This window comes from Aquarana catesbeiana, linkage group LG03 (assembly GCF_042186555.1).
Source record: "Aquarana catesbeiana isolate 2022-GZ linkage group LG03, ASM4218655v1, whole genome shotgun sequence".
NCBI classification, from domain to species: domain Eukaryota; kingdom Metazoa; phylum Chordata; class Amphibia; order Anura; family Ranidae; genus Aquarana; species Aquarana catesbeiana.
In genome coordinates, this window is record NC_133326.1 from 47,751,212 (window position 1) to 47,769,583 (window position 18,372).

General features: G+C 41.3%; 1 protein-coding gene across 1 annotated transcript in view; it reads left to right on the plus strand.

The window, feature by feature from the left end:
* The first annotated feature begins 1,498 nt into the window (after positions 1-1,498).
* The window catches only part of LOC141131334 (aminopeptidase N-like), a 144,290-nt gene continuing 127,416 nt past the window's right edge, over positions 1,499-18,372 (plus strand). The window contains exon 1 of the mRNA XM_073618481.1: positions 1,499-1,732. The gene's annotated coding sequence lies outside the window, so the exon portion shown is untranslated. The remainder of the gene's footprint in view (positions 1,733-18,372) is intronic.

The following is an 18,372-nucleotide window of genomic DNA, read 5'->3' on the forward strand; positions in this document are numbered from 1 at the left end:
CAGGGGACTGCAGGCTAGCCTCTTGCTTACTGACTATGGGCCCTGCCTTTTAAGGGAACAATACTCTTTGTGAGGTGTATGCTGGGGGGAACCTTGGAGTATTCTTACTTTGGATTCAAGTCCATGTCTCCCCAAGACACACAGACTCAGGGACTCTAGGTCCGGGGATCCTGTATAGGGCCTAGCTGCCTCACTACCAATAGTGACTGCTTCACAATGTGAGACTCAAAGCAGATGGTGATGTCATCAACTCAAGCCACCTGTCTGGGGTCGCCTGCTATAATGTGTTTATTGTAAGCAGGTCTAGTGTGCCTCCCAAGGGTCTTTCACCCATTGTTAATTGTGCTAATTAACACACCTATCGTCTGCTAGCAAACTACTGTGGTTTTTTTTTTTATACTTTTAATAAAGTGTACTGTATTTTGTGAGCTTGATGTCGACAAGTTTGACCTGGAATGAGATCTCTGAGTGTCCAGGTGGCTAGTTTAATTAGCTTAATGTTTATGGTGTTAATTATATTTCTGTATACAGTTGCGTTTGCATATGATAATATGTAGTGTATAAAAAGCCTGTATTCTTGTGTAATAAAGAGTTCCAGTTTTGCAGCTAAACTAGTCCTGCCTAGTTCTTGGTTGCAATATGTGGCTATAATATCTGATATCTATGTTCAGACAGGAGGAAGCAGTATACTGACGTAAGCACGCAAGCAGAGTGTGGGACGGTTCCGTCACAGTATTGCTTTGGCTTGTCCCTTACATTACCTCTGTTAGTATTGTGGGACCTAATACATCCAGCAGTCCCTTTGAGAGAGAGTCCTACACTTAAGAAACCCCAATATAACTGAAACGCTGATTCATAGACTTCTAGCTAAGGAATTAGCAGCAGTGAGATATGGGTTGGAAGCTACTGTATGGGCTTCAATGAATTCCAATAATCTTCACGGTTGGTGTACTAAAATGGAAATCATCATAAAATGCTGAACCATCATAGCTAATATAAAATGGTTGAGATGTCTAAATTAGATTTATATTATACATACCACCTAGATGTAGAAGGTGGGTGTATATGAATCACCTTTTTTCTTTTTTTTTTCCAGTGAAATTGTCTATTATTAACAACAAATTGCTGAAGAGAAGAAGTATGAAAAGGCTGGATGACAGTAGAAATACTTCCAGCACACTTAATGCAATCCTAAAATAAATTACAAAATGACATTCACTATATGAATATATGCCTAGGTATCAGTAAAGACAAGACAAAAAGTTATTATGTTTTTTTACGTGCTATATATAGGTACCTTTGTAAAATATGACACGGTTTACATCAGATTCTATGATTAGCCATTGGATAAAACCAACTCATATCGCACACAAGAGGTTAACTCTGGATATTTGCTGTTCAGACAGTAGGTCAGGTTACTAGCATTTATGTTCAGAGAAATTCTGCCTACCCTGTTTCTAATTTTGAGAGAGAGAGAGAGAGAGCGCGAGCAAGAGGAAGAAGTTGAACTTATGCTGTGTATTACTACTTGAGTGTGTATCTCTAGCTGTGTGGGTGAAAAGGCTGACTTGCAGAAGTCAGGAGGGTCATTGGATGCAATCACTTTTCTTTCTGATTCCATGAGCTAAACTTCTATAAAGAACAGACTAACTTTATCCTGAGCACTGCAATTGCTGATGGGACACAGCAAGAATCCTCTATGAGGGTCATTTTATGGAATGAATAGACAAAGGTAAGCCAAATCTCTTGATGGTATATGTTTCACATTCTGCTCAGAACAATCCAGGGTTTTATTTGGTGCACATATATCAATGGGACATTTGAATTGTATCTCTTCATTCCCACAGTTTATGAATACTTAAAAAAGTTGCATGTTAATGATACCTATACTTCACACACCAATCATTACCTAGACTATAGGATTACCCATGTTTTAAAATTGTGCTTTTCAATATGTTTGAGTCATTATAAATCTACTTGTTGAGAGCCAATATCTTTAGCACATATTAAAAAACAATAATTTCAAATAACATAAAAAGTGAAAACCACATAGTATATTGATGTTAAATGATTAATAGATTGCTTTTAGAAAAAGAGACTATTTATCTGTCAATGATCAATAATGAGGCCAATTCTTGGCATAAGTTATGTTATCTAGTACACACTAAAATACAGGAGGCTTTATGTATATTTTAGTACTTTTCTTTACATGAAGTGTGCACAAAAATGAACTACGATTCCTAAATCGGAATTCAGATTGACTTTCTAAGTAAACTTAGTGATGAGCATACAACTCAGTGTCCTATATCTATGTTTTTCCCCAATGCATATAAAACTTGTTACATTTATGTAAAGGTATCCAATATACTATGATCATTTTTCGCAACTAAATTATATTAAATAGGATATTTTCAATGCAGTGTAGCTAAAGACTATATAAGCCATAGTGCTACTAAAACTTCCTATATAATAATAAAATAATTAATAAAATATTAATAAAAAATAAGTTTCAGAATATCCAATATATTATAATAATAATATTAGTTTACCAACCTATAAAATACGTTTTATAAACAGTTATTTATTCCAAAAACCAGAAGTTGATGCCTTCAGGTCTATGGTAGCTGCAGCTTTGGCATGCTTTAATGAAATCAGGAAAGTGGAACAGCTCATTAAATATTAACAAAACATATTGTTTATCGTCATTATGCCCTCCAAGTCATATGCACAATAAGCTGTACCTGCTTAAGAAAGGCCGTACTCTCAAGCGAAACCTCCCAAGAGATCATATCACCTGGCAATTAATCTTCTCAGCTTGTCACACAATCCAAAAATCGGACGACAGATCGTCCGTTTTTTTTATTTTTGCATGCTAGTCGCATAGCGTAAATGAAGAGGTTACTAAAGTGACGAAAATCCTCATACAGCAGAATAAAAAATCGGAAGTGATGGCATGTGTTGTAGTGTATTTCTATTGTGTTTTCGGATGGCAACTGTACTGATTAAATGAAAATCGTATAATCTGGTATCATACGAGAAAAATTTTCGCGTTTGTCCGATCGGATAATATCGGATGAACTGTCGTGATCAGCTCTCGAAAGCTCTGTACTAACGATCTGATTATCGTAAGATCGATACAAAAGCGGTATTTTTCAACTGATTTTCGGATCGTGTGTACGGGCCATTAGTTTTTGGCAATCTGTAGTTTCTGCATTTATTACTATCCGCAAAACAGCTTTATTATGGGATGTCCTGTTTTTCTTATAGGACTTAAAACTAAGCTAGTGCTATTACTTGATGATTTTATAGAGTTGAAAAAAGTACTAAGCTTAAAAAATATGTTACCCCAACATTTTATATTCCTTATATGTGTCTGTCTGTTGTACCATGTACCTTGTGCCTGTTCTCTTTTTATTGCTTCCTTTGTGTGAACATGGTGTTGGGAGAACAGCCTGTCTGTCCCCCCCTTCCCGCAGCACAGCCATTCACTGGGAAGATCAGTGCTCTGCTGTTTCTCCACCCCTATGACATTAAGCCCCCTTTGCAATTGAAAATGGAGATTATCTGATTACTCATGAAAAAAGGAAAAAAAAATATTTTTGAATTAATTTTTTTTTCTTTATATATACACAAATGTTTTGCCTTCCTTTCCATTTAAACTTAATGGGTTGTTTTACAAGGTAAGGGTTCACATTTACTTTATGCTCCGTACACACGGTCGGATTTTCCGATGGAAAATGTCCGATCGGAGCGTGTTGTCGGAAATTCCGACCGTGTGTGGGCTCCATCGGACATTTTCCATCGGATTTTCCGACACACAAAGTTGGAGAGCAGGAGATAAAATTTTCCGACAACAAAATCCGTTGTCGGAAATTCCGATCGTGTGTACACAAATCCGACGCACAAAGTGCCACGCATGCTCAGAATAAATAAAGAGATAAAAGCTATTGGCCACTGCCCCGTTTATAGTCCCGACGTACGTGTTTTACGTCACCACGTTCAGAACGATCGGATTTTCCGACAACTTTGTGTGACCGTGTGTATGCAAGACAAGTTTGAGCCAACATCCGTCGGAAAATATCCTAGGATTTTGTTGTCGGAATGTCCGAACAAAGTCCGACCGTGTGTACAGGGCATTAAAGTCTAAAACAGGGAAGGGTGAAAGTTGTGACTTTTAGTTCTGTTTGTTGGAAGTATTATTTTCATTTGGTTGTCTGAGTGACTATATTGTTAAACAGAAAGGAAGTAAGAAAATAATTGTATTCATTTTGAGATGGCTACTTCTGCTACTTCTTTGCATAATTTTGACAGAGGAGGCATTAGCTGACTTTCCCATTTCTCTAGTGAGCCAGTAGGAATGAATAGGAGAAATGACTGAATGTCATATGCTTGTGAGTATGTGTATGTCACTAGACAGCACATCAGCAATTAAAGCGGAGTTCCGCCCCGCACGAAAAAAGTTAAAAGGCAGCAGCTACACATACTGTAGCTGCTGACTTTTAATAATAGGACACTTACCTGTCCTGGAATCCAGCGATGTCGGCACCCCAGACGATTTTTCCTTCGGCTCTCGGGTGCTGCCGCCGCCATCCGTGGTAAGCGATCCCGGCAGTAAAGCCGTGCGGCTTCACAACTGGTCCCCTACTGTGCATGCTCAAAGCACACTGTGCTATCTTACTGGCCTGGCAGCAGGAAAAGGAGGAGGGAGTAGGAGGGGGCCAAACTTCTGATGTACCAAGGCAAGTTCTGACGGAAGTGGGGACAGGTACCTGTCAAAAACAGGTACCCACTCTCCCCTCCTCCAAAAGGTGCCAAATGTGGAATCGGATGGGGGGGAGGGGGAGATGACAGATAAGTGGAGCTTCCACATTTGGGTGGAACTCCATTTTAATACATTGTTCAAAAAGGGCTTGATTTATGGTCGTAAGTGGTATGTTCTAGGGCTCTGTCCTGGGACCATTTCTATTTAACTTGTTCATTACCGATATAGCGATTGGAATAAATAAATTAATCTCAGTGTTAGCTGATGACACAAATTTAAGCTGGGCAATAACTTCACAACAGGATATAGCGACTTTACAAAAGGACATAGTTAAAATATTCGCTAGGGGGAGAACTTCTAGGGGAATTGAGGATGGAAAAGGATCTGGGGGTCCTAGTAGATCACAGGTTCAGCATTAGCATGCAATGCCAAGCTGCAGCAAGCAAGGTTAGCAGACTAGTATCATGCACTTAAAGGGGTATTTACTCCAGAGATAACACTATAATTCTACCACTTTACAAGACTCTGGTGTGAGCACATCTTGAGTATGCTATCCAGTTTTGGTTGCCAATCCTCAGGAAGGGTGTGCTGGAACTGGAGAGCATCCAGAGATGGGTAACAAAGCTCATAAGAGGACTGGAGGACCTCAGTTATGAGGAACAACTACAAACATTAAACTTATTCTCCCTGAGGAAGAGGCAATTGAAAGGGGATATTAATGCAATGTGCAAATCATTGAGTAGTGGCTTTAGCATTGGAAGGAAATGATTTAACCTAAGGAATCTAAAGTAGACGCATTGCCACACAGTAAAATTAGATTTGAATGAGTTTAAACTGTGTAAGGGGTTCTTTACTGTTAGAACGATAAGGATGTGGAACTAACTTCCACAGTTGGTGGTGTCCTCAGGAAGTTTGGATCCATTCAAAAATCTTTTAGATGTGTTTTCTAGTGAACACAATGTACAGAGATAGCTGGAAACTGGTAGTGATATAAACACAGATGGACTAGATGGACTGGTCTATTTATTATACCTTACCAACTATGTAACTATGGGGTTGATTTACTAATATTAAAGAGTACAAACTCTGGTGCAGCTGTGCATAGAAACCAATCAGCTTCCAGGATGTTTGTGAAAATGCATATTTGAGCAAACTGAAGTAAGAAGCTGCTTGGCGGATATGTTTTATACGACATGATTGTCGAAGTATGGATAGTATGGATAGGGGATTTATACTCTCCCCTTTGGTTTTGTTATCACTACCTGTTTTCTTGATATGACTGCCAATTAAAGTTCTTACGGGAAATGTATTGCATTCATCTGCTTTTTGAAAACATAATAAAAAATTATTGAAAGAGAAGCTGTTGGCTGCTATGCACAGCTGTACCAGAGTTGACACTCTCCAGTTTTAGTAAATCATCCTTTATGCGTGTTGAAAAAATATAAATGGCTACTTCTTATAAGAAATACTTATATATTTTTTAAAGAAATAACACAGTAGAATTGTTTTTCCAAGTGTTATCCAAATTGCCCCAAAATGTATAAGGGCCGGTGCCTTCTGGATAAACAATGGCTTTGGCCAGGAAAGATTTGTTTTGGTAAAGTTAGGCAGCCAATAGATGGTGTGAATGTCTTTCCTGCAACCACGGGTTGCAGAAAAGAAATTTGCACAAATCCCCCATCAACACAGACAGTGCTGACAGGGGAATCCCTGCTGCTGAGATATTGTATTCTCCCAGATGGAGGGTGGGGGGAAGCAGTTCCCACCAGGAGAAGACAGTGATTATTGTTCCTGCCTATAGCAGCTGCTAGTGGTAATCATAAGTAAACCGGGAAGGCTGGTTGTTCCCAAGTTGATCGATCGATCAACTTGGTACATTTAGCCTGCCCAGGCACACTTTGGATCGCGGACGGTTCCTGCCATCTATGGCCAGCTGGCCAGCCTTAGTTGATAGATGTGTCCTTTTTAAACAATCTATCCATGAAAACACTTCCAAAAGAATGCAGCAATATTTCCAAATTCCAGCCCACATTCCTCATTATCAAATTATTGTATAGAATAGTTCCCACACTGTACCCACCTCAGCACTTCTCAGATCAATATTGTTTGTATAGTACATATTATTACTCGTAAAATTGTGTAAGAATATACCATACATCTTCATGTATAGCACTACAATGTTTGATAGCAGTGACAATGGAGAGTTTGTATGTCTAAGTAAAGAACAAAGGTAATTAGGGAATGTCTTCACAAACTGTTTAGTAGTTGCGTTTATTTTCAGTACATTTAATGTGAATGAACAACCCATGAACTATGAAAAGTTTGAAAACAATACAAGCTGCATAAAAACATTTCAACCTGTCATATGGTTACGGTTAAAATGAAGCGCACACGCGTGTGGAAATCCAACACTAGCGGAAGCAGCGATCTCTTACCCCCCGAGTAATCCCAGGTGCTGAGGAACTGTGCGGCTTTCCATTTCTACCATAAAAATTAGAACTGGAAATGATATGTGAGCACAGAAGGACAACAAAGCTAATAAAGAGTCTGGAGGATATTAGTTATGAGGAAAGGTTTTGAGCACTGAACTTATTCTCTCTGGAGAAGAGACGCTTGAGAGGGGATATGATTTCAATTTACAAATACTGTACTGGTGACCCCACAATAGGAATAAAACTTTTTCTCGGAAGGAATTTCAACAAGACTCGTGGCCACTCATTAAAATTAGAAGAAAAGAGTTTTAACCTTAGGCCCCTTTCACACTGGGGCGGGAGCGGCGTCGGCTGTAAAGCGCCGCTATTGTAAGCGGCGCTTTACCGTCCGTATTAGGCCACTAGCGGGGCGGTTTTACCCCCCGCTAGCGACCGAGAAAGGGTTAAAAACCACCACAAAGCGCTTCTGCAGAGGCGCTTTGCCGACGGTATAGCCGCGCTGTCCCATTGATTTCAATGGGCAGGAGCGGTGAAGGAGCAGTATACACTCCGCTCCTTCACCGCTCCGACGATGCTGCTAGCAGGACTTTTTTTCCCGTCCTGCTAGCGCACCGCTCCAGTGTGAAAGCCTCGAGGGCTTTCGCACTGGAGAGACAGCAGCGGCACTTTCAGGTCGGTTTGCACCTGCAAACCGCTCCAGTGTGAAAGGGCCTTTAAATTACGTAGAGGGTTCTTTACTGTAAGAGCGGCAAGGATGTGGAATTCCCTTCCACAGGCTGTGGTCTCAGCAGGGGGGCATTGATAGTTTCAAGAAACTATTAGATAAGCACCTGAACGACCACAACACAGGGCCATCTTAAGAGCATTATAGGCCCCCGGGCAATACAGGGCACTGGGGCCCTGTCTACACAATCACGCACAAGAATAAAAACGCAAATTATCAATAAGGCTATATTTATTGGTACTTCCAACAAAATCAGTGTTTAAACATTAACACAACCTTTGGACAATATAACTTTTGATGGGCACAGTGGCTGCGTTTGATGGGCACAGTGGCAGCTTTGATGGGCACAGTGGCTGTGTTTGATGGGCACAGTGACTGTGTTTGATGGGCACAGTGGCAGCTTTGATGGGCACAGTGGCTGTGTTTGATGGGCACAGTGGCAGTTTTTGAGGGCCACAAACAGTGGCTGTGTTTGATGCACAACTTGAACTTACTTAAGTAGACAGTGTTAGACTTACTTGAGGCCGCCGGCCTGGTGCAGTACAGTGTGTCACTCACAGCAGCAAGGCAGCGCCAGCTATCAATCAGGGCCGCCTTTCCACTCTGCTCCCTCTACACGCTGTCTGAAGAACATGGCAGAGCTTGTTCACTAGCCGCTAGGGGCGGCCGCGACGCGCTATGAATGCTGGGGCAGCCGCGGCCTCTGACTGACATCACTGGTTGCTAGCTAGACGCCGGGCGGCCGGCAATTCTAGCAAGTGAGCAACCAATGCAGTCAGTCAACTTAAGCAGCAGATTGCAGCGCTGAGGATCGGTCCTGGATGGGGCCCTCCAGGCAAGTGGGGCCCCCGGGCAACTGCCCAGAGTGCCCAGTGGAAAAAACTGCCCTGCCACAACATACAGGGATATGTAATGTAATACTGACACATAATCACACACACATAGGTTGGACTTGATGGACTTGTGTCTTTTTTCAACCTCACCTACTATGTAACTATGTAACAGAAACATAATTGATGTGATTGTAGCCATATTAGTGCAATTGTGACAGAGAAAATTGAGTACTGTCCGTGATACTTTTTTTTTATTTGCACTAACATACAATTTTTCAGGACAAGCTTTGGACAAGGTATGTCCCCTTCTTCAAGGTCAAAAACTGTAGCAAATAATTTGGCGCTACCCCCAGTATTAAGCGGCTAACACGCCAAATTGGATAAATGGCAGAGGCAAAAAATAAAAACAAAAAATGTGTAGCGCTATAACATAATGGGCTGTGGGCCCAAATAACATCTAAAAATTAAAAACAATGGATAGAGAAATTAGATTTAAAAAAAATGAAAAAACTAAATTGTGGCATAGAAAATGACAATGTTAATGAAAACACAAATCATATCATGAGACTGAGTGACCATATCAATAACGACACTAATGACAATACGACTGAAATTTAAATGGATGTGCGATGCCAGTATATATATTTTAGAGTGGTAAGACTCTGTAACAAAAGTTCCAGTGAAAAAAAAATGTGTATATCCAAGGATAAGAATCTGTGACTGTGATAGGACCACCACCATGTGAAGAGGAGGCTTACCGGAATGTTTGAACACGCCAGAACATATGTTCTGCGTATCAAACAGGCTTGTAATGTGGTGAGTAGATGCAGGAGATAATGATTTCTCTGGGCTGGAGACTCCCCGTTCACAACCAGGTGAGGGCAGATGGAAAAAAGCTTTTCATATGTAGCGGCACTCCGACATTCACAGATGTAAAGTGGCAAAGGGAGAAGCAAAAAGGGACCAAATAGTGTAATTCCGTATGAAAAATTTAAAATTTATTACAGTTAAAACACTCACATGATTGTAGGTAGAAAAGCGCTTGTATTAGATCAAAAAGGCAGCAGTGGAGACCTTCTGGGAACTCAAGAACTCACGGTACTCAATTTTCTCTAACAGAAACATATATTAGATTGTAAATATTGTTTACATTATTGTCATATTAGCACCATGATAACTTTGGGGAGCATTAGCATCTATTAATCTAAGATCTTTTTACTCAGAATACATTTTTTACGCATTTGTGTGGGTTTCCTTTGGCAGCTCACATTTCTTCCCACAAGCCAATTGCCTCTATTTTGTATGGGTGTGTGTAGCTAGGATTGTCCAGGGTGAGCCTAATGTGAATAGTTCCATATAAAGTATGATGGAAAAGTTTGTAAAATAAGTACTATAATAAATATTATTTGTTAAACTAAATATACAGGTATATGATGTGTGGGTTCCAGGTGACCAAAAGTGGCCTCAGATGCTATTTATTGGCATTCTAGGGTATAATTAAGACCAGCATTTTACAAGCTTCTACTGAAACTATCCTTCCATGGCATAATAATAATTATACGCACTATATTGAAAACTGTTAGCGGTGGTGACAGGAAAATAGTGCTCTACCGAAAGGAGCTACTGTCACATAAAAAGGTTAAAGTGGTACTAAAGGCCAAAATCAAAAATGGCACAGTCTGTCACTAGCATTAACAAATACCTTTTGTTTTTCTAAGTCCCCTCTGTCGTTTAATTTTTTTTACCTGTAGATCATTCTGTTATTTTTTTAGCTTCTGTTAAAGTGATACTAAACAGAGAAGTATTAAGTGCCATAATTAATTCACATAAATCATATACAGTATACAGGGTACAGGTACTCACCCCTTCCAAGTTACCGCCCCCTACCCAACTCTGTTGTCCCTTTGTTCTACACCCTACTCACCTCCCAGTACCAGCCTTTTTAGAGAATACAGGCATTTTAAGTACACAATGGGGTTTATTTACTAAAGCTGGAAAGTGCTAAATCGGCCTCACTTCTGCATAGAAACCAATGAGCTTCCAGGTTTTATTACCAAAGCTTAATTGAACAAGCTGGGGTTAGAAGCTCATTGGTTTCTATGCAGAAGTGAGCCTGATTTTGCACTTTCCAGTTTTATTAAATAAACCCCATTGTGTACTTAAAAGTGGGGTATGCCTGTACAGAATCAAGCGTTATTGTAACTTGTAATTTGTAGGAATGTGTTAATGATAATAAGAAAAGCAGTACAATAGATCTCCTGAAGTCAGCAACAATAGACCCCCCCACCAACAACAGAAGATCCCCCACCAGCAGCACCAGATCTCTCCAGCAACAATAGATCCCCCAGCAACAAAATACCCCCACAGTAAATCCCTCCCAGCAACCACTGACCCCCCCAAAAAACATAAGACCCCCCTGGAAACAATAGACCCCCCACCAGCAATAATAGAATCCCTGCAAAAATAGATCCCCGCCAGCAATAATAGAACCCCTGCAAAAATAAATCCCCCACCAGCAATAATAGACCCCCTGCAACAATAGATCCCCCACCAACAACAATAGAACCCCCTCCCCCGCAACAATAGAGCCTCCCACCCAGAAACAATATATCCCCCAGCAGCCAATAGACCCTTCAGCACACCTCAGGACCCATTGCCATTACATACATTTAGTGCTGGAGGTGCCAGAACTGCGTCCCCCCCCCCCCCCCCCCATGTTCCCACTGAAAAAAAGCCCTGACAGTATATCAGCAACTGTATTTAGTTTTTTTGTTTTTAAATCCTTATTCCTGCAGCACTGTAATGTGGTCACATGATCTTTCCCTGTTATTTGGCGTCTACAGGGAAAGATCCTTGGGAGGGGCTTCTATTACTCTGCTGATGCACTCTCTCTACAATATAAGTCTGTGTCTGGCCAGCCCTGATTGGTGCTGTGCCAGTCACATGACTAAAAAAAAAAAACAGTATCAGAAGACCAATTCAAATTAAATTATAATTATCAAAAACTGTTTTATAGCTCCCTATAGATCTTTATTGAACATCAGATGTACATTTTTGTGCATTAACATGGTGTAGGCAGAGTTAAAGATGACTGACACTGGCTTTCATTTTGTTCAGAAGGCATCTGCATCCAAGGCTCTTTTTTACTTTACAGGTATCAGCAACCACATTAGATATATTTATTACTGATTTATAATAAAACTAAGCTTTTTGTGAGTCTCTTAGTGAATGTAATAAATCAGCATACTAAATCCCACCGCCATGGTGTTTAGCAATAGGAGGACGTGAAGGAGGGGGGAGGGAGGGGAGTGTCATTTACCACTCTGTAAACACCCACATATGTGACTTTATAGTAATGTTGGCTGCACAGATAAGAAAAAGGAGGAAATTAAGAATTAAGGCTGGGTTCACACCTCCAATATGCAAATTGGATGAGGGTTTCTCCGTATTCAATTCAAATAGCAGGAGAATGTGACTGGCTCTCCATGGAGCCGGTTCACATATCTCCGCAGCAGGTCTGGTGCGTTTTGCAGGAAAAACGTGTGCCCTTTTTGGTCCATTTCAGCCCGAAATTCGGGCTGAAATCGGACCTGAAACAGTGAACCAGGACGCACTGGACCCCTGCTGTGCGACGGATCTATCTTAGTTGTGAACCCAGCCCAAAAGGGAATTGAAATTTGAGCATGCTCAGTAGAGGACATCAGCTGGTCTAGACACTCTCAGCCTGTAATGGGGACACAGAGAATATGGGAAGGACAGCTGAAGGCAGGATCAACCAGTAATATTGCGTTCTACACAAAATGATTGCTTTAGTGGCTTTGTGAGTATGAACACTCAGTTATATAGTATGTAATGACAGCTTTATTATTTTCATAGTCTGGGTTTAATTACACTTTAAATATTAACTTTTATTGAAAAAAAAATTAAAAATTACAGAACTGCACATAGAAAAGTAAAGGTAATTTTTAATATTTATTTCTGTAAAACCTTTACCCATAAAGTAAAAACAAAGTTTCTGTAGCTGCTTAACCACTTCAGCCCCGGAAGAATTTACCCCCTTCCTGACCAGAGCACTTTTTGCGATTCGGCACTGGGTCGCTTTAACTGACAATTGCGCGGTTGTGCGACGTGGCTCCCAAACAAAATTGACGTTCTTTTTTTCCCACAAATAGAGCTTTCTTTTGGTGGTATTTGATCACCCCTGCAGTTTTTATTTTTTGCACTATAAACAAAAATAGAGCGACAATTTTGAAAAAAACGCAATATTTTTTACTTTTTGCTATAATAAATATCCCCCAAAAATATATATAAAAAAAATGTTTTCCTCAGTTTAGGCCGATACGTATTCTTCTATATATTTTTGGTAAAAAAAAATCACAATAAGCGATTATTGATCAGTTTGCGCAAAAGTTATAGCGTTTACAAAATAGGGGATAGTTTTATGGCATTTTTATTAATAATTTTTTTTTTTTTTTAATGGCGGCGATCAGCGATTTTTATCGTGATTGCGACATTATGTCGGACACATCGGACATTTTTGACACATTTTTGGGACCATTGGCATTAATACAGCGATCAATGCTAAAAAATTGCATTGATTACTGTAAAAATGTCACTGGCAGTGACGGGGTTAACCACTAGGTGGCAGTGTAGGGGTTAAGTGTGTCCTAGGGCGTGTTTCTAACTGTGGGGTGGCTATGTGAGACAGTTCATTGATCGCTGCTCCGATAAAGGGAGCAGAGATCGAGTGACACTGTCACTAGGCAGAACAGGGAGATGCTGTTTACATCGGCATCTCCCCGTTCTTCCTCCCCGTGAGGCGATCGCGGGTATCCCCGCGGTGATCGAGTCCGCGGGACCCGCGACCCGACTCACGAAGCTTGCCGCGGCGCGCGCGCGCCCGCTGGCTGCCTCTTAAAGGGCAACGTACAGGTACGGCAAGTGGTTAAAAGCTGTTAGCTGATGTTAAGCTCTAATGTATTAGTCACTTATGTAAAGCCCATCTCAATCTACTAGTCTATTTACCACTACCTTCTCCAGACAATCCTGCTATCCAAGGGTACCTTCATTGCTCATCCAAGGATAGATGATCCACCTTAAAACAGGAAGCGTGTTACTGTCCGGATTACCGGGTGAAAGTATAGGAAAAACACTTAAAAAAAAGAAAAGTAATGCAGACACCACATTTATAGATTACATTTTTGTTTTGGGGTTTAATACCACGTTAAGCCCCTTTACAACAATGGCAAGAAAATGGCTATGGCATATTTTTAGTTGGTTTTACTTTGAGCTTACACTCTACTATACAATGCAGAAACTATACCACTGAGATCAATACAGACATACCCCACTTCTAAGTACACAATGGGGTTTATTTACTAAAGCAGGAAAGTGCAAAATCAGGCTCACTTCTGCATAGAAACCAATCAGCTTCTAACCCCAGCTTGTTCAATTAAGCTTTTGTAATAAAACCTGGAAGCGCATTGGTTTCTATGCAGAAGTGAGCCTGATTTTGCACTTTCCAGCTTTAGTAAATAAACCCCATTGTGTACTTAAAAGTGGGGTATGCCTGTACACTATGGGGTTGATTTACTAAAGGCAAATAAGCTGTGCACTTTGCACTCTACAAGTGCAGTTGTTCCAGAGCTTAGTAAATGAGACATAGCTTCCATTTGCAAAGAATACCCAATCACGTGCAAGGAAATTTGAAAAAATAGCATTTTTTCTTGCACGTGATTGGATGATGAAAGTCAGCAGAGCTTCTGTTCATTTACTAAGCTCTGGGGCAACTGCTCTTGCAGAGTGCAACTGTACTTTGTAAAGTGCACAGTCTATTTGCCTTTAGTAAATTAACCCCATTGGGCTTGATTTACTAAAGCCTGAGAGTGCAAAATCTGTGCAGCTCTGCATACAAACCAATCAGCTTCCAGGTTTTTTTTTTGTCAAAGCTGAATTGAATACGTTTGCCCTCTCCAAGCTTTAGTAAATCAACCCCATTGTGTTATTTTAGGATAGTGCTATACATTGAAAACTGTCCCAAGCTAAGGACTTTAGTACTATGTACAGCCTCAGTCTGGATGTGACTCATACTGAATAATTCTCTTCAAGCCAAAGGAAATAAAATGGTCCCAGTGGTTGGGAAATGGTGTGGTGTGTTGCTCTGTAACTATAATTATTACTTACGACTTGTGCAGTACAAATATATTTTGCATACAAAAACATAGTCAAAGCCCAATTTAGGCCAACCTAAAATAAAGAAGAAGCTTGGAAAATTGTTGAGTAAATGCAAGTGTTGCTAGTTGTAGTGCTGACATGTCGGACTGCTGTACAGACACAGCTGCCTTCATACAGAAGATGCAATATCTCTGTGCAACCTATATTACTGATTTGCGGCCAATGCTGGGATAAACCACAGCACTGCATGCAATGGGATATGGCAATTGAAGCCTGCAGAGCCATGTTACACACTTCTGCCCCATTTTTGGGTTGGCTTCAATTGGGTTTTGAAGAGTGTCTCAAGAGTCTCTTGAGTGTATGTCCTGTTTCCTGGAATTTGTGAGAAGGCGAGCAGCTGACGTGCTTGCACAATCTTTTTTTCTTCTACCAGTGTGTTTAGTTTTGTGTAGGCTGTAATTATACAGTATATGCAGCTCACATGATAGCCTTATTCTAAATTGCATTTAATAGAGTCAGGACTGATTTTGCCGTCGGAATAAACTTTGAAGGTTTTTACGACGGAGTTCCGACGGAATTCCGTTCAAGCTGTCTTGCATACACACACGGTCACACCAAATTCCGACCGTCCAGAACGAGGTGAGGTACAACGCGTACGACGGGACTAGAAAACGGAAGTTCAATAGCCAGTAGCCAATAGCTTCCGTCTCATACTTGCTTCACAGCATGCGTCGTTTTTGGTCCGTCGGAACAGCATACAAACGAGCGGTATTTTCGATAGTAATTTGTTCTGTCGGAAAAATATAGAACATGTTCTCTATCTAAGTCTGTCTGAATTTTCGACCGAAAAAGTCCGATGGGGCATACACACGGTCAGAATATACGATGAAAAGCTCCCATCGGACTCTTTCTGTCGGAAATTCCGCTCGTGTGTACGCGGCATCACACAGGGAACTTATGTTTCTACAGGGATCCAGAACAAAATATGCCTTTCTGTTCCTCACCCAGGAGAGAGACCAATGTGTAAGTGCCGTGCACTAAAATATGATCAGAGGGATGCAAAGGAGACAAATGTCCGTTCCTGTTAAGGTTGCATACAGTGCCTTGAAAAAGTATTCATACCCCTTGAAGTTTTCCACATTTTGTCATGTTACAAACAAAAACGTAAATGTATTTTATTGGGATTTTATGTGATAGATCTGATGGTTCACAAGATCCGTACACCCAGACTTGAGGTCCCACCACTGCGCCAAGGACACACTAATCTAAAAGCGAATATGAAGCGGCCACTTTAAATTAAACAAAATGTGAAAAAGCATTTAACATATAACAAATACAAGTAAATAGTAGCGCTTGGTGACTGAAATAATAATATAACACCCAGTGACAAGTGTTAATAACTGGTAAACTGATGATACAAAAAATGTATATATATCAATATGATCATAATCTGCGATTAAAGCGGAGTTCCACCCAAAAGTGGAACTTCCACTTTGAGCACTCCTCGCCCCCTGACATGCCACATTTGGCATGTCATTTTTTTTGGGGGGGTACCTTCTTTTTAGTGGGACTTCCTGTCCCACCTCCTCCTTCTTCTTTTTGGCCGCCTAGGCGACTCCTCCTCTCGCCCTAGGCAGCCCTTCCCTGCCAGCAATCTTCTGGGACACAATACAGGTCTGTCATGAACCTTGGAATACTGGATTGTCATGAAGCTTGGAATACTGAGGTATTTCTCCTTTGATTCTAATACACAGTGGGGGGGGTCTTCTGCCCTGTCTTAAGGCTAACCCCTTCCAGACGGCTCCATGGTCTGGAAGGAGGGCATTGTTCTTTGTTTGACCATTTGTTTATGTACTTTAATTACCCCCTGGGGATTCTCTGTGTCATTACACATATCAGTCCTCCTATTCAAGCTATCGGACCAATCTCTGCTGACCCTGTTTCAAGTCCTCATTTGCATGGATAAGAGGACCTGAGTGAAGACTAGTGTACTTTACAATTGACCAATAAGAAAGTGGTTGTTGGGGGCAGGGTGTTCAAACTGCTGTGTATAAAAGTGTGTTGTGTGCATCAATAAAAGTGAGATTTCTGTTTGAACTTACATACAGCCTGCCTGGTGTTTGTTCTGAGCTATCACAACTGGATTAGAACAGCACATAACTGTAGTTCGAATCCCGGTGCATCGGATGACCGAACCATCAGATGTTGCGATCTGCAATCTGATTCAATAGCCGCAGAGGAGTGTCGGGAGAGTGGAACCGAGCGAGCAGGGGCACGTTACATTGGTTGGCAGCGGTGGGATTTGCTTTCCAGTTACTGGGTCAATCCAAACCACCACAGTGAATGGCCAGCTATGCAGGAGAGCCACGCTGAAAGACTTACTTGAGAGCCGTGGAGGGACCGGTGAAACAAAGAACAAGGCCACCCTGATCAGTGAGCTAGCCAAGATGGATCAGAGGGATGGTGATGCGGGACCCCGGTCAGTTGAAGACTTGTTTCAGCAACGAGTTCGAGAGCGGTTGGCATTATATGGTGCCAACCCATCAGAGACCACCATACAGAATGCCATTAGAGACATCCAGCTGCAGGATGAGCGACAAGAGAGAGAACTAGAGCGGCAACATGAGCTGAGAATGGCGGAAATACAGCAATCGGAGACAACACCTAAAGATACAGCGCCTTTCCGTAAGTTGCCCTTTCAGGCGTTCAAACTATTTAAGCAATTCGGCGAACGATCGAACAGACGATGTTCGAGTCGAACATGGGTTCGACTCGAACACGAAGCTCATCCCTAGTGCTGAGTGATCAGTAGCCACAGGGATGTGAGCCGGACACTGAACTTTGCTACGCAACTAAAGGAGCCCGTGGTCCCTGCCTGCAAAGGGCTCTTGGTTTAATCTGACTGAGTGCTTTGCCAGATTTACTAAAAGTGTCCCAGCTGAGTGTTTGTTTTTCCTGCAAGCAAGTGAAGTGCTGGAGGAAGAGAAAGGAGTGTATATATAGGGTATATAGGAAGTCCTTGAAGTTGCCTGAAGTTAATAATACCCCTACTCCCCATCCAAGTTTTATCCCTTCAATAAAATACAAAATAAGAAGGACTGGACTGTTTCCTGACTCAAGTGTGCCTGTGGAAATTCAGTGTGCTAGGCTGTGCAGGGTGGGGGATCCCATTTCTTTTGCGGCTCCTAGGTGGGGTATGCTACATAAGATTTGACAGAAGCTGATTGATTTCTATGCAGAGCTGCACCAGATTTTGCACTCTCCAGTTTTAGTAAATCAACCCCTATGTCTTGCAGCCAAGTTACCCTGACTGAGCCGCAGAGACATTATTGTGAAGAATCCATGTTTGTGCAACTTTCATAATCTGTTTTGTATAATTCTGCACTGTGTGCATGCTCTTGGCCATTCTGACCCTGTTTTGCATTATTGATTCTAGCTTTGCACTTG